Source organism: Tupaia chinensis, unplaced genomic scaffold, assembly GCF_000334495.1.
Source record: "Tupaia chinensis unplaced genomic scaffold, TupChi_1.0 Scaffold147554_1, whole genome shotgun sequence".
Taxonomy (NCBI): Eukaryota; Metazoa; Chordata; class Mammalia; order Scandentia; family Tupaiidae; genus Tupaia; species Tupaia belangeri.
The window spans coordinates 2,348,659-2,359,178 of NW_006207406.1; the positions used below are offsets into that span (position 1 = coordinate 2,348,659).

General features: G+C 35.1%; 1 pseudogene; it reads right to left on the bottom strand.

Annotated features, from left to right (window-relative positions):
- Positions 1-10,520, bottom strand: part of LOC102485194 (fructose-bisphosphate aldolase B pseudogene) — a 23,366-nt pseudogene that overhangs the window by 12,060 nt on the left and 786 nt on the right.

Below are 10,520 nucleotides of genomic sequence, written 5' to 3' on the forward strand. Positions count from 1 at the left end.
AAATAAATGGCAATATATATTATGTAAAGATGATTTATGAGAAGAGAATGCAAATTGATTTTATTTTTAGGCCAAAAAAATCCCTTTCCCTTTGGAGAAAATGTTATGGAATTGAATTTTTTATACTGTTTAGAAAACTCTGGATTTGATGATTTACAATAAGTTATAAAATTATTTTATTTTAAATATTATTTATTTTTATATTGCGCTTAGTACTGCAGACTATAAATTATCATAGTGATTACAAGTTTCTTATTTTCACTTGTGTATGCTTTTTATGAAAAGCAATTAACCACGGAATAACAAGAATATCTTGGATATAATTCAATTTTAAGGAAGGTATTTTGCAAGAGAGAATTTTTTCTTTCATTCCCATATGCTTTTGTGAGAAATAAAGATATTGAAACATTTTAATCTTTCAACGAATGAAACTTTGCCATTTCATTACTCATTTTTTCTTAAAATAACATTTTAATATACTGAGACAGAACTGAAGAAAACAATCTCATTTACAGTTGCCAAAAGATTTAGAGTGGTCAGGCAAGATGTCTCTGAAGAGAAATATCTGAAAAGGAGGCTTAGGAAGAGCCAGGACCAGAAAAAAGAATGCAAAGGGCGAAGGTCCAAAGTTGAGGAGAATGTGTGTGCATGCCCAAAATCCCGAGAGGAGAATGGAGGAGAAGGGATTGTGGTGTGGCCATCCCTCCTGGGGCGGGGGGTGGGGTGATTTCTTGCTTTCTGTCTTTCTGTTTCTGTCTTTCTGGTGAGCGCATGTGCTCTATAGTAAAAACCTCTCCAAAAAAGAAAAAAATACAATGGCTAAAAGCAAATGAGATACCTAGGAATAAACTAACTAAAGAGGTTTGTAGTTTGAGGCTTGATATTTAAAGGAAAACTATGAAAAATTGAAGAAGTAAATTGAGTAGGATACAAAAATATAGAAGGCCAGCCCATGTTTTTGGATTGGAAGAATCAGTATAATCAAAATATCAGTTCTACAGAAATTAATTTACATTTTCAATGTGATTTCAATCCAGTTGCCTGTGACATTCTTGACAGAAATGGAAAAAAACAATTATAAACTTTTTCTAGAATCATAAAAGACCCTGTGCCACCAAGGAGATACTGTGCCAAAATAACTCACTACCTGACTTCAAAATACATTACAAAGCAGTGGCAACCAAAGCAGCATGTAGTACTGGCACAAAAATAAACACATAGACCAATGGAAAAATAAACACATAGACCAATGGAAAAATAAACACATAGACCAATGGAAAAATAAACACATAGACCAATGGAAAAATAAACACATAGACCAATGGAACAGAACCAAGAATCCAGAAATAACCCCCAAATCCTATAGCCAACTGATCTTTGACAAAGGATACAAGACAATGCATTGGCTAAAAGAGTCTTTTGGGACCAGCAGATGACATAATAGTTACATCACTACATTCCCATATAATTGACAGTGGTTCAAGTCCTGCACCAGGTGACTTAAAACTCACACCAGGTGCATGTGTATGAATGCTCAAAATGCTAAGAGAAAAAGAGAGGGATTGCAGTGTGGCCATCTCCCCTGAGGGGTGATTTCTCACTTTTAGTCTCTGTCTCTCCAGTGAGTGCATGTGCCCTATAGCAAAAATCTCTCTAAATAAGAAAGAAAGAAAGAAAGAAAGAAAGAAAGAAAGAAAGAAAGAAAGAACAAAAGAAAGAAAGAAGAAAGAAAGAAAGAAAGAAAATAAGGAAGGAAGGAAGGAAGGAAGGAAGGAAGGAAGGAAGGAAGGAAAGAAGTCTTTCAAGCAAACGACATTAGAAGAGCTGGATATTTACATACAGAGAACTGGATATTTACCTGCAGAAAAATGAAACTAGATCCCCATCTCTCACTATTAACAAGAATCTACTCAAAATGGACCAAAGATTTAAATATCAAGCCTCAAACTACAAAACTATTAATAGAAAGTGTAGGGGGCACTTTTAAAGACCTTGGAGTAGGCAAACATTTCTTAAATAAGATCACTAAAGCACAGGCAATAATCCCTACAATGTACGAGTGACAAATGCGATTACATCAAGCTAAAATGTTTCCTCATAGCAAAGAAAACAATAATCAGAGTGAAGAAAAAACCCTCAGAATGGGAGAAAATATTTGCATAGTATTTCTCAGATGGAAGATTAGTATATAGAATATATAGGGAATTTAATCAGCTCACTCATTGGAAAAATGAATAATCCAATTAAAAATAGGCAAATTAATTGAATAGATAATTCTCTATAGAAGACTTCTGAATGGTCAAAAAGTATATGAGAAAAATGTTCAATGTCTCTTGTCATAAGGTCAATGCAAATTAAAACCACAATAAGATACCATTTAAGCCCTGTTAAAATGTCTAGGATCAGTAAAATAAAAAACAAGTACTGGTGAGGCTGTGGTGAAAAGGGAACCCTTTTACACTGTTGGTGGGAATGTAAATTCTAAATAGCACAGTATCTGTAGAAGGCAATATGGAAATTTCTCAAAAATCTACAAATAGAACTACTAATGACCCTGTAACCCTACTCCTTGGTATTTACACAAAAGATAGGAAAACATTCAATTGGAAAGACAATTGCACATTCATGTTCACTGTAGCATTATGCACAATTGTGAATCTGTGGGGCCAACCTAAGTGTCCCAAAACTGCTGACTGGGTTGAAAACTGTATATACTATGGAATATTACTCAGCTATAAGAAACAATGAGATCCTATTGTACAACTCAAAGTTGATGACTATAGAACACTCAGTGTCGAGTGAAGTGAGCCAGACTCTGAAAGATGCACTTTGTATTATCACCACTTAATTTGTACTGATTGTCTGCACTCTATGAGAGAAGCTGAGAGATCTGAAGATGTGGTTGTGGAGAGAATGGGTGTGGAAGCCTCAGACTATAAAGAGGAAGAATGGGTGGTAGAGAGTAGGTGGTGAAGGGTGGGAATAAAGTACAAAGGGAAAAAAAATCACAGATGGAAAAATGTAAATTTCTCTGTTTAAAACAGAAAAAGATTGTATAAATCATGATGTAGACTTTTAAAAATATGAAATTAATCTGAAAAAGAAAAAGAATACAGTAACATCAAATATATGGTAAAATACCTCTATGATTAATATTAAATTGTATGGCATAGTGATTTACAAGAAAATTTAAAACTTCCACTTCTGCTACCCTAATACCTTAGCTGTTCAGTGTGTTGTTTAGTTTACTGAATAGTACATCTTTATGTGTCAATTTTTTTTCCAGAAAGAGACGTTATCAGTTGTTAAATCTACCATCACAACCAATTAACCAATAGTTAGATCAGTGTACTTTAAGAAGGACTTTTATAGACATACAAGTTGAAAAATATCAATGATGGTGTTAATCAAGCAGAAAATAATCTAGAGGGAAAAATGAATTTCATCCCCTTAATAGAGAGTCCTGAAAATATTAGTACACTATGAAAAATAGTATTAAACCATTTAAAAACTAAACATAAGTCTTAAAATCAACAAGAAAAAATAGAAATTACTTAGTAAAGCATGGCATTCATATTAATACTTAATAAATAAAATGCATTCATACCTTGAAATATAAAGGTGACAGAGCACTGTATTAAGTAAAACCCATGGTTACCTTAATTAGAATAGCCCCAAAGAATGATTTAAGTAGACTTGGCTATCTTTCAATAAGTTCATACCTCTGACTCTGACTCTGTTATGACTCTTAACACACATAACCGCTATCAAAAGAGGCTCATGGATAGCTTCAAAAAAACAACTTCAGAGGGTAGAGTTATCTTTCTGGTATTGAGATTGAGCTTCTTGTTTCAGCAACCATGGTTGTTTTGGAAAACCATTTAATTAGTATGTTATGAAACTTCTAACTTAATACAAAAATAAAAAATGGGGCCAGTCAGTGGCATGGTGGTTAAGACAGCTGAGTCTCACATGGCCAATTGCCAGGTTTGAGTCCCAGACTCAGCAGGTTGAGAAAACATGCTGGACACATGTGCATACATGCCTGTCTGGGATCCCGAATGGAGAGAGGACTGTGATGTGGCTATATACCCTGAGGGGTGCTTTCATACTCTCTAACTCTCTTTCTGTCTCTTTCTGACAAGCATACATGCCCTATAACAACAACAACAAAAGTCTAATAAGGCAGAATTGTGTCATGTACTCATATTTAATTGAGACTGATAGGGTTAAGCAAGTTCCTATTTGTTAAACTAATATGTTTCAATTTCATGGTTTTCCAAATTGTCACACTAATTAATAATTTAATAAACTTAGAAATCTGCTTGTTTAAACTTTAAGAGCCTACCCACTATATCTATTCTGTTATTTATTTCTGATCTATTCTGCTTTGTAAGAATCAAGAGGTCCTTTTATTTCCTGTTCTCTAATAGATAAATAATTTTTGAAAGGAAGATGACTCACTTCTACCTAGTCTTAATAAAAATGAAATGCAAGAATTTAATATATTTATTTATTTTTACTTATGGAGTTGGTTCCTATTTCTTAAAGAAAACTTAGACTACTAGGGTACATGATAGAACAAATAAGCTTCAGGAATGAGAGATCAGGGCAGCTTCTGGATCTTCAGAAAAAAATATTTGTGGACTCAGCTTGAGCATTCCCATTAATGTGACTGGCCCCAGTTGGTTCCTGCACTCTCAGTTTGTTATCCACGGGAAAATATGAGTGATTTTCTTGGATCAGTAATCCACCGACCCTTTATCTCATTAGCCTTGTCTGAGAAGGAAGACTAGAAACATGTCAGTAGGTGGGAAAGGGGCTATTCTTAAAGAAAAATATGAGCTGGAGGCAATAAAAAAAAAAAGTATCTATTATTGATGTTTTCTAAGCCACTGGAGCAACTTTAAGACCTAATCCCTCAATCTCATGTTTGGTTGATATATGAGCTTGAAGTACAGCTTTTAACTAAATTATAAGGAGTCATTAACTACTTCTACTACTTATTTCAAAAATAATACTACTTGCATTTATAGTATAGAGGGAAAACATACCAATTAATTATTCAAAAATGCATATATAAATACTTTCACTGAAAGTATTTAACTATTAGTGTGGAGAGTGGATGGTGGAGAGTGGGTAGTGAAGGGTGGGCATGAAGGTGCCCTTTAATTTTTATTTTTTATGGGATCAGCAGATGGTATAATGATTACATTGCTGGATTTCCACATTGCCCGATTCCCATGTAGTTGATCATGGTTCAAGTCCTGGACCCGGCAACTTTAAACTCAGGCTGGGCACAAGTGTGTGCATGCCCAAAATCCTGAGAGGAGAATGGAGAAGAAAGGATTGTGGTGTGGCCATCCCTCCTGGGGGATAATTTCTTGCTTTCTGTCTCTATCTCTCTGGCAAGCACATGCATTCTATCACAAAAATCTCTCTAAAAATTAAAAAAAAATTATGAAAGCAATTTATATTACAGGGCCAGCATGTAGCATGGTGGTTAAGGGGTTGGACTCTCACATGCTTAAGGGCAGTTCAAGTACCAGACCTGGCAGCTTGCTTTCTCATCCCCCTCCCTGTAGTCCCCGTCTCTCTCTGGTGAGTGCATGTACCCTATAGCAAATTAAAATAATAATAATGATATTAATAAAATTAAATAATACAAAAAATGATGTAACAGTCTTACATCTCAAATCCCATCTCTCACTATTAACAAGAATCTACTCAAAATGGACCAAAGATTTAAATATCAAGCCTCAAACTACAAAACTATTAATAGAAAGTGTAGGGGGCACTTTTAAAGACCTTGGAGTAGGCAAACATTTCTTAAATAAGATCACTAAAGCACAGGCAATAATCCCTACAATGTACGAGTGACAAATGCGATTACATCAAGCTAAAATGTTTCCTCATAGCAAAGAAAACAATAATCAGAGTGAAGAAAAAACCCTCAGAATGGGAGAAAATATTTGCATAGTATTTCTCAGATGGAAGATTAGTATATAGAATATATAGGGAATTTAATCAGCTCACTCATTGGAAAAATGAATAATCCAATTAAAAATAGGCAAATTAATTGAATAGATAATTCTCTATAGAAGACTTCTGAATGGTCAAAAAGTATATGAGAAAAATGTTCAATGTCTCTTGTCATAAGGTCAATGCAAATTAAAACCACAATAAGATACCATTTAAGCCCTGTTAAAATGTCTAGGATCAGTAAAATAAAAAACAAGTACTGGTGAGGCTGTGGTGAAAAGGGAACCCTTTTACACTGTTGGTGGGAATGTAAATTCTAAATAGCACAGTATCTGTAGAAGGCAATATGGAAATTTCTCAAAAATCTACAAATAGAACTACTAATGACCCTGTAACCCTACTCCTTGGTATTTACACAAAAGATAGGAAAACATTCAATTGGAAAGACAATTGCACATTCATGTTCACTGTAGCATTATGCACAATTGTGAATCTGTGGGGCCAACCTAAGTGTCCCAAAACTGCTGACTGGGTTGAAAACTATATATACTATGGAATATTACTCAGCTATAAGAAACAATGAGATCCTATTGTACAACTCAAAGTTGATGACTATAGAACACTCAGTGTCGAGTGAAGTGAGCCAGACTCTGAAAGATGCACTTTGTATTATCACCACTTAATTTGTACTGATTGTCTGCACTCTATGAGAGAAGCTGAGAGATCTGAAGATGTGGTTGTGGAGAGAATGGGTGTGGAAGCCTCAGACTATAAAGAGGAAGAATGGGTGGTAGAGAGTAGGTGGTGAAGGGTGGGAATAAAGTACAAAGGGAAAAAAAATCACAGATGGAAAAATGTAAATTTCTCTGTTTAAAACAGAAAAAGATTGTATAAATCATGATGTAGACTTTTAAAAATATGAAATTAATCTGAAAAAGAAAAAGAATACAGTAACATCAAATATATGGTAAAATACCTCTATGATTAATATTAAATTGTATGGCATAGTGATTTACAAGAAAATTTAAAACTTCCACTTCTGCTACCCTAATACCTTAGCTGTTCAGTGTGTTGTTTAGTTTACTGAATAGTACATCTTTATGTGTCAATTTTTTTTCCAGAAAGAGACGTTATCAGTTGTTAAATCTACCATCACAACCAATTAACCAATAGTTAGATCAGTGTACTTTAAGAAGGACTTTTATAGACATACAAGTTGAAAAATATCAATGATGGTGTTAATCAAGCAGAAAATAATCTAGAGGGAAAAATGAATTTCATCCCCTTAATAGAGAGTCCTGAAAATATTAGTACACTATGAAAAATAGTATTAAACCATTTAAAAACTAAACATAAGTCTTAAAATCAACAAGAAAAAATAGAAATTACTTAGTAAAGCATGGCATTCATATTAATACTTAATAAATAAAATGCATTCATACCTTGAAATATAAAGGTGACAGAGCACTGTATTAAGTAAAACCCATGGTTACCTTAATTAGAATAGCCCCAAAGAATGATTTAAGTAGACTTGGCTATCTTTCAATAAGTTCATACCTCTGACTCTGACTCTGTTATGACTCTTAACACACATAACCGCCATCAAATGAGGTTCATGGATAGCTTCAAAAAAACAACTTCAGAGGGTAGAGTTATCTTTCTGGTATTGAGATTGAGCTTCTTGTTTCAGCAACCATGGTTGTTTTGGAAAACCATTTAATTAGTATGTTATGAAACTTCTAACTTAATACAAAAATAAAAAATGGGGCCAGTCAGTGGCATGGTGGTTAAGACAGCTGAGTCTCACATGGCCAATTGCCAGGTTTGAGTCCCAGACTCAGCAGGTTGAGAAAACATGCTGGACACATGTGCATACATGCCTGTCTGGGATCCCGAATGGAGAGAGGACTGTGATGTGGCTATATACCCTGAGGGGTGCTTTCATACTCTCTAACTCTCTTTCTGTCTCTTTCTGACAAGCATACATGCCCTATAACAACAACAACAAAAGTCTAATAAGGCAGAATTGTGTCATGTACTCATATTTAATTGAGACTGATAGGGTTAAGCAAGTTCCTATTTGTTAAACTAATATGTTTCAATTTCATGGTTTTCCAAATTGTCACACTAATTAATAATTTAATAAACTTAGAAATCTGCTTGTTTAAACTTTAAGAGCCTACCCACTATATCTATTCTGTTATTTATTTCTGATCTATTCTGCTTTGTAAGAATCAAGAGGTCCTTTTATTTCCTGTTCTCTAATAGATAAATAATTTTTGAAAGGAAGATGACTCACTTCTACCTAGTCTTAATAAAAATGAAATGCAAGAATTTAATATATTTATTTATTTTTACTTATGGAGTTGGTTCCTATTTCTTAAAGAAAACTTAGACTACTAGGGTACATGATAGAACAAATAAGCTTCAGGAATGAGAGATCAGGGCAGCTTCTGGATCTTCAGAAAAAAATATTTGTGGACTCAGCTTGAGCATTCCCATTAATGTGACTGGCCCCAGTTGGTTCCTGCACTCTCAGTTTGTTATCCACGGGAAAATATGAGTGATTTTCTTGGATCAGTAATCCACCGACCCTTTATCTCATTAGCCTTGTCTGAGAAGGAAGACTAGAAACATGTCAGTAGGTGGGAAAGGGGCTATTCTTAAAGAAAAATATGAGCTGGAGGCAATAAAAAAAAAAAGTATCTATTATTGATGTTTTCTAAGCCACTGGAGCAACTTTAAGACCTAATCCCTCAATCTCATGTTTGGTTGATATATGAGCTTGAAGTACAGCTTTTAACTAAATTATAAGGAGTCATTAACTACTTCTACTACTTATTTCAAAAATAATACTACTTGCATTTATAGTATAGAGGGAAAACATACCAATTAATTATTCAAAAATGCATATATAAATACTTTCACTGAAAGTATTTAACTATTAGTGTGGAGAGTGGATGGTGGAGAGTGGGTAGTGAAGGGTGGGCATGAAGGTGCCCTTTAATTTTTATTTTTTATGGGATCAGCAGATGGTATAATGATTACATTGCTGGATTTCCACATTGCCCGATTCCCATGTAGTTGATCATGGTTCAAGTCCTGGACCCGGCAACTTTAAACTCAGGCTGGGCACAAGTGTGTGCATGCCCAAAATCCTGAGAGGAGAATGGAGAAGAAAGGATTGTGGTGTGGCCATCCCTCCTGGGGGATAATTTCTTGCTTTCTGTCTCTATCTCTCTGGCAAGCACATGCATTCTATCACAAAAATCTCTCTAAAAATTAAAAAAAAATTATGAAAGCAATTTATATTACAGGGCCAGCATGTAGCATGGTGGTTAAGGGGTTGGACTCTCACATGCTTAAGGGCAGTTCAAGTACCAGACCTGGCAGCTTGCTTTCTCATCCCCCTCCCTGTAGTCCCCGTCTCTCTCTGGTGAGTGCATGTACCCTATAGCAAATTAAAATAATAATAATGATATTAATAAAATTAAATAATACAAAAAATGATGTAACAGTCTTACATCTCAAATGTACTATGTTACTAGTAATGTTTCAATTATTATTTTGCACATTAAAGAATAGATATAAGACTGAATCAATGCTAAATTGTAAGTTTGAATGTCTGACCTGGTATTTAAGTTATACATTTACCTATTTCTAAAATTGTATCTTAAACTAATTTTCTACTCCAAACTGAATTAGATACTAACCCGCTTGAATTCTAGTACTCACTCTATCTGCCTACTGTACATAGCCTTGGACAAGGCACTTAACATCTGTGGTTCTCAGTTTTCTTATTAGAATCATGAAATTGATATCTGCTCTCCCACCCTCTCTCAAGATTATTATAAGGAGGGGACCAGCAGTTGGCATAATGGCTATGTCGCTGGACTCCCACATAGGCTACCGCAGTTTGCGTCCTGGACCCAGTGATTTAAAACTCATGTTGGGCGTGTGTGCATGCGTGCCCAAGATCCCAAGAAGAGAATGGAGGAGAAGGGATTGCGGCATGGCCATCGCCCCTGGGGGGGGGATTTCTCGCTTTCTGTCTCTATGTCTCTCTCTCTCTGTCTGTCTGGCAAGTGCACATGCCCTATAGCAAAAACCTCTAAAAAAAAAAAAGATTATTATAAGAATAAAAAAGAGTGTGAACACAGTCAACCATGAAATGCTATGTGGTTTGTGTATCTGTGTCCCTACATTTGAGGTTCTTTGAGAATAAGTGCTGTATTTTGTGTTACCTTTTAACCCAATAATTAGTCAATGGAAGATTGCAGTGGATAGGATATGGCTTGGCCTCCAAGAAGTTTATGTGCTGAAAGCTTGGTCCCCAATGCAATCGTATTGAGAAGCAGCAGGACCTTTAGGAGCTGTCTCCTATTACAGTAGGTAGTGTTTGGGTCATGCGGGCACCGCCCTCATGAAAAGATTAATGCTGTCTAGCTGATGGAGGCAGTTTTCACACTCATGTAGTGGATTAGTTCTTGGGACAGCAGATTGTTATAAAAGTAAGACAGCTGCCCGCAGGTCACACT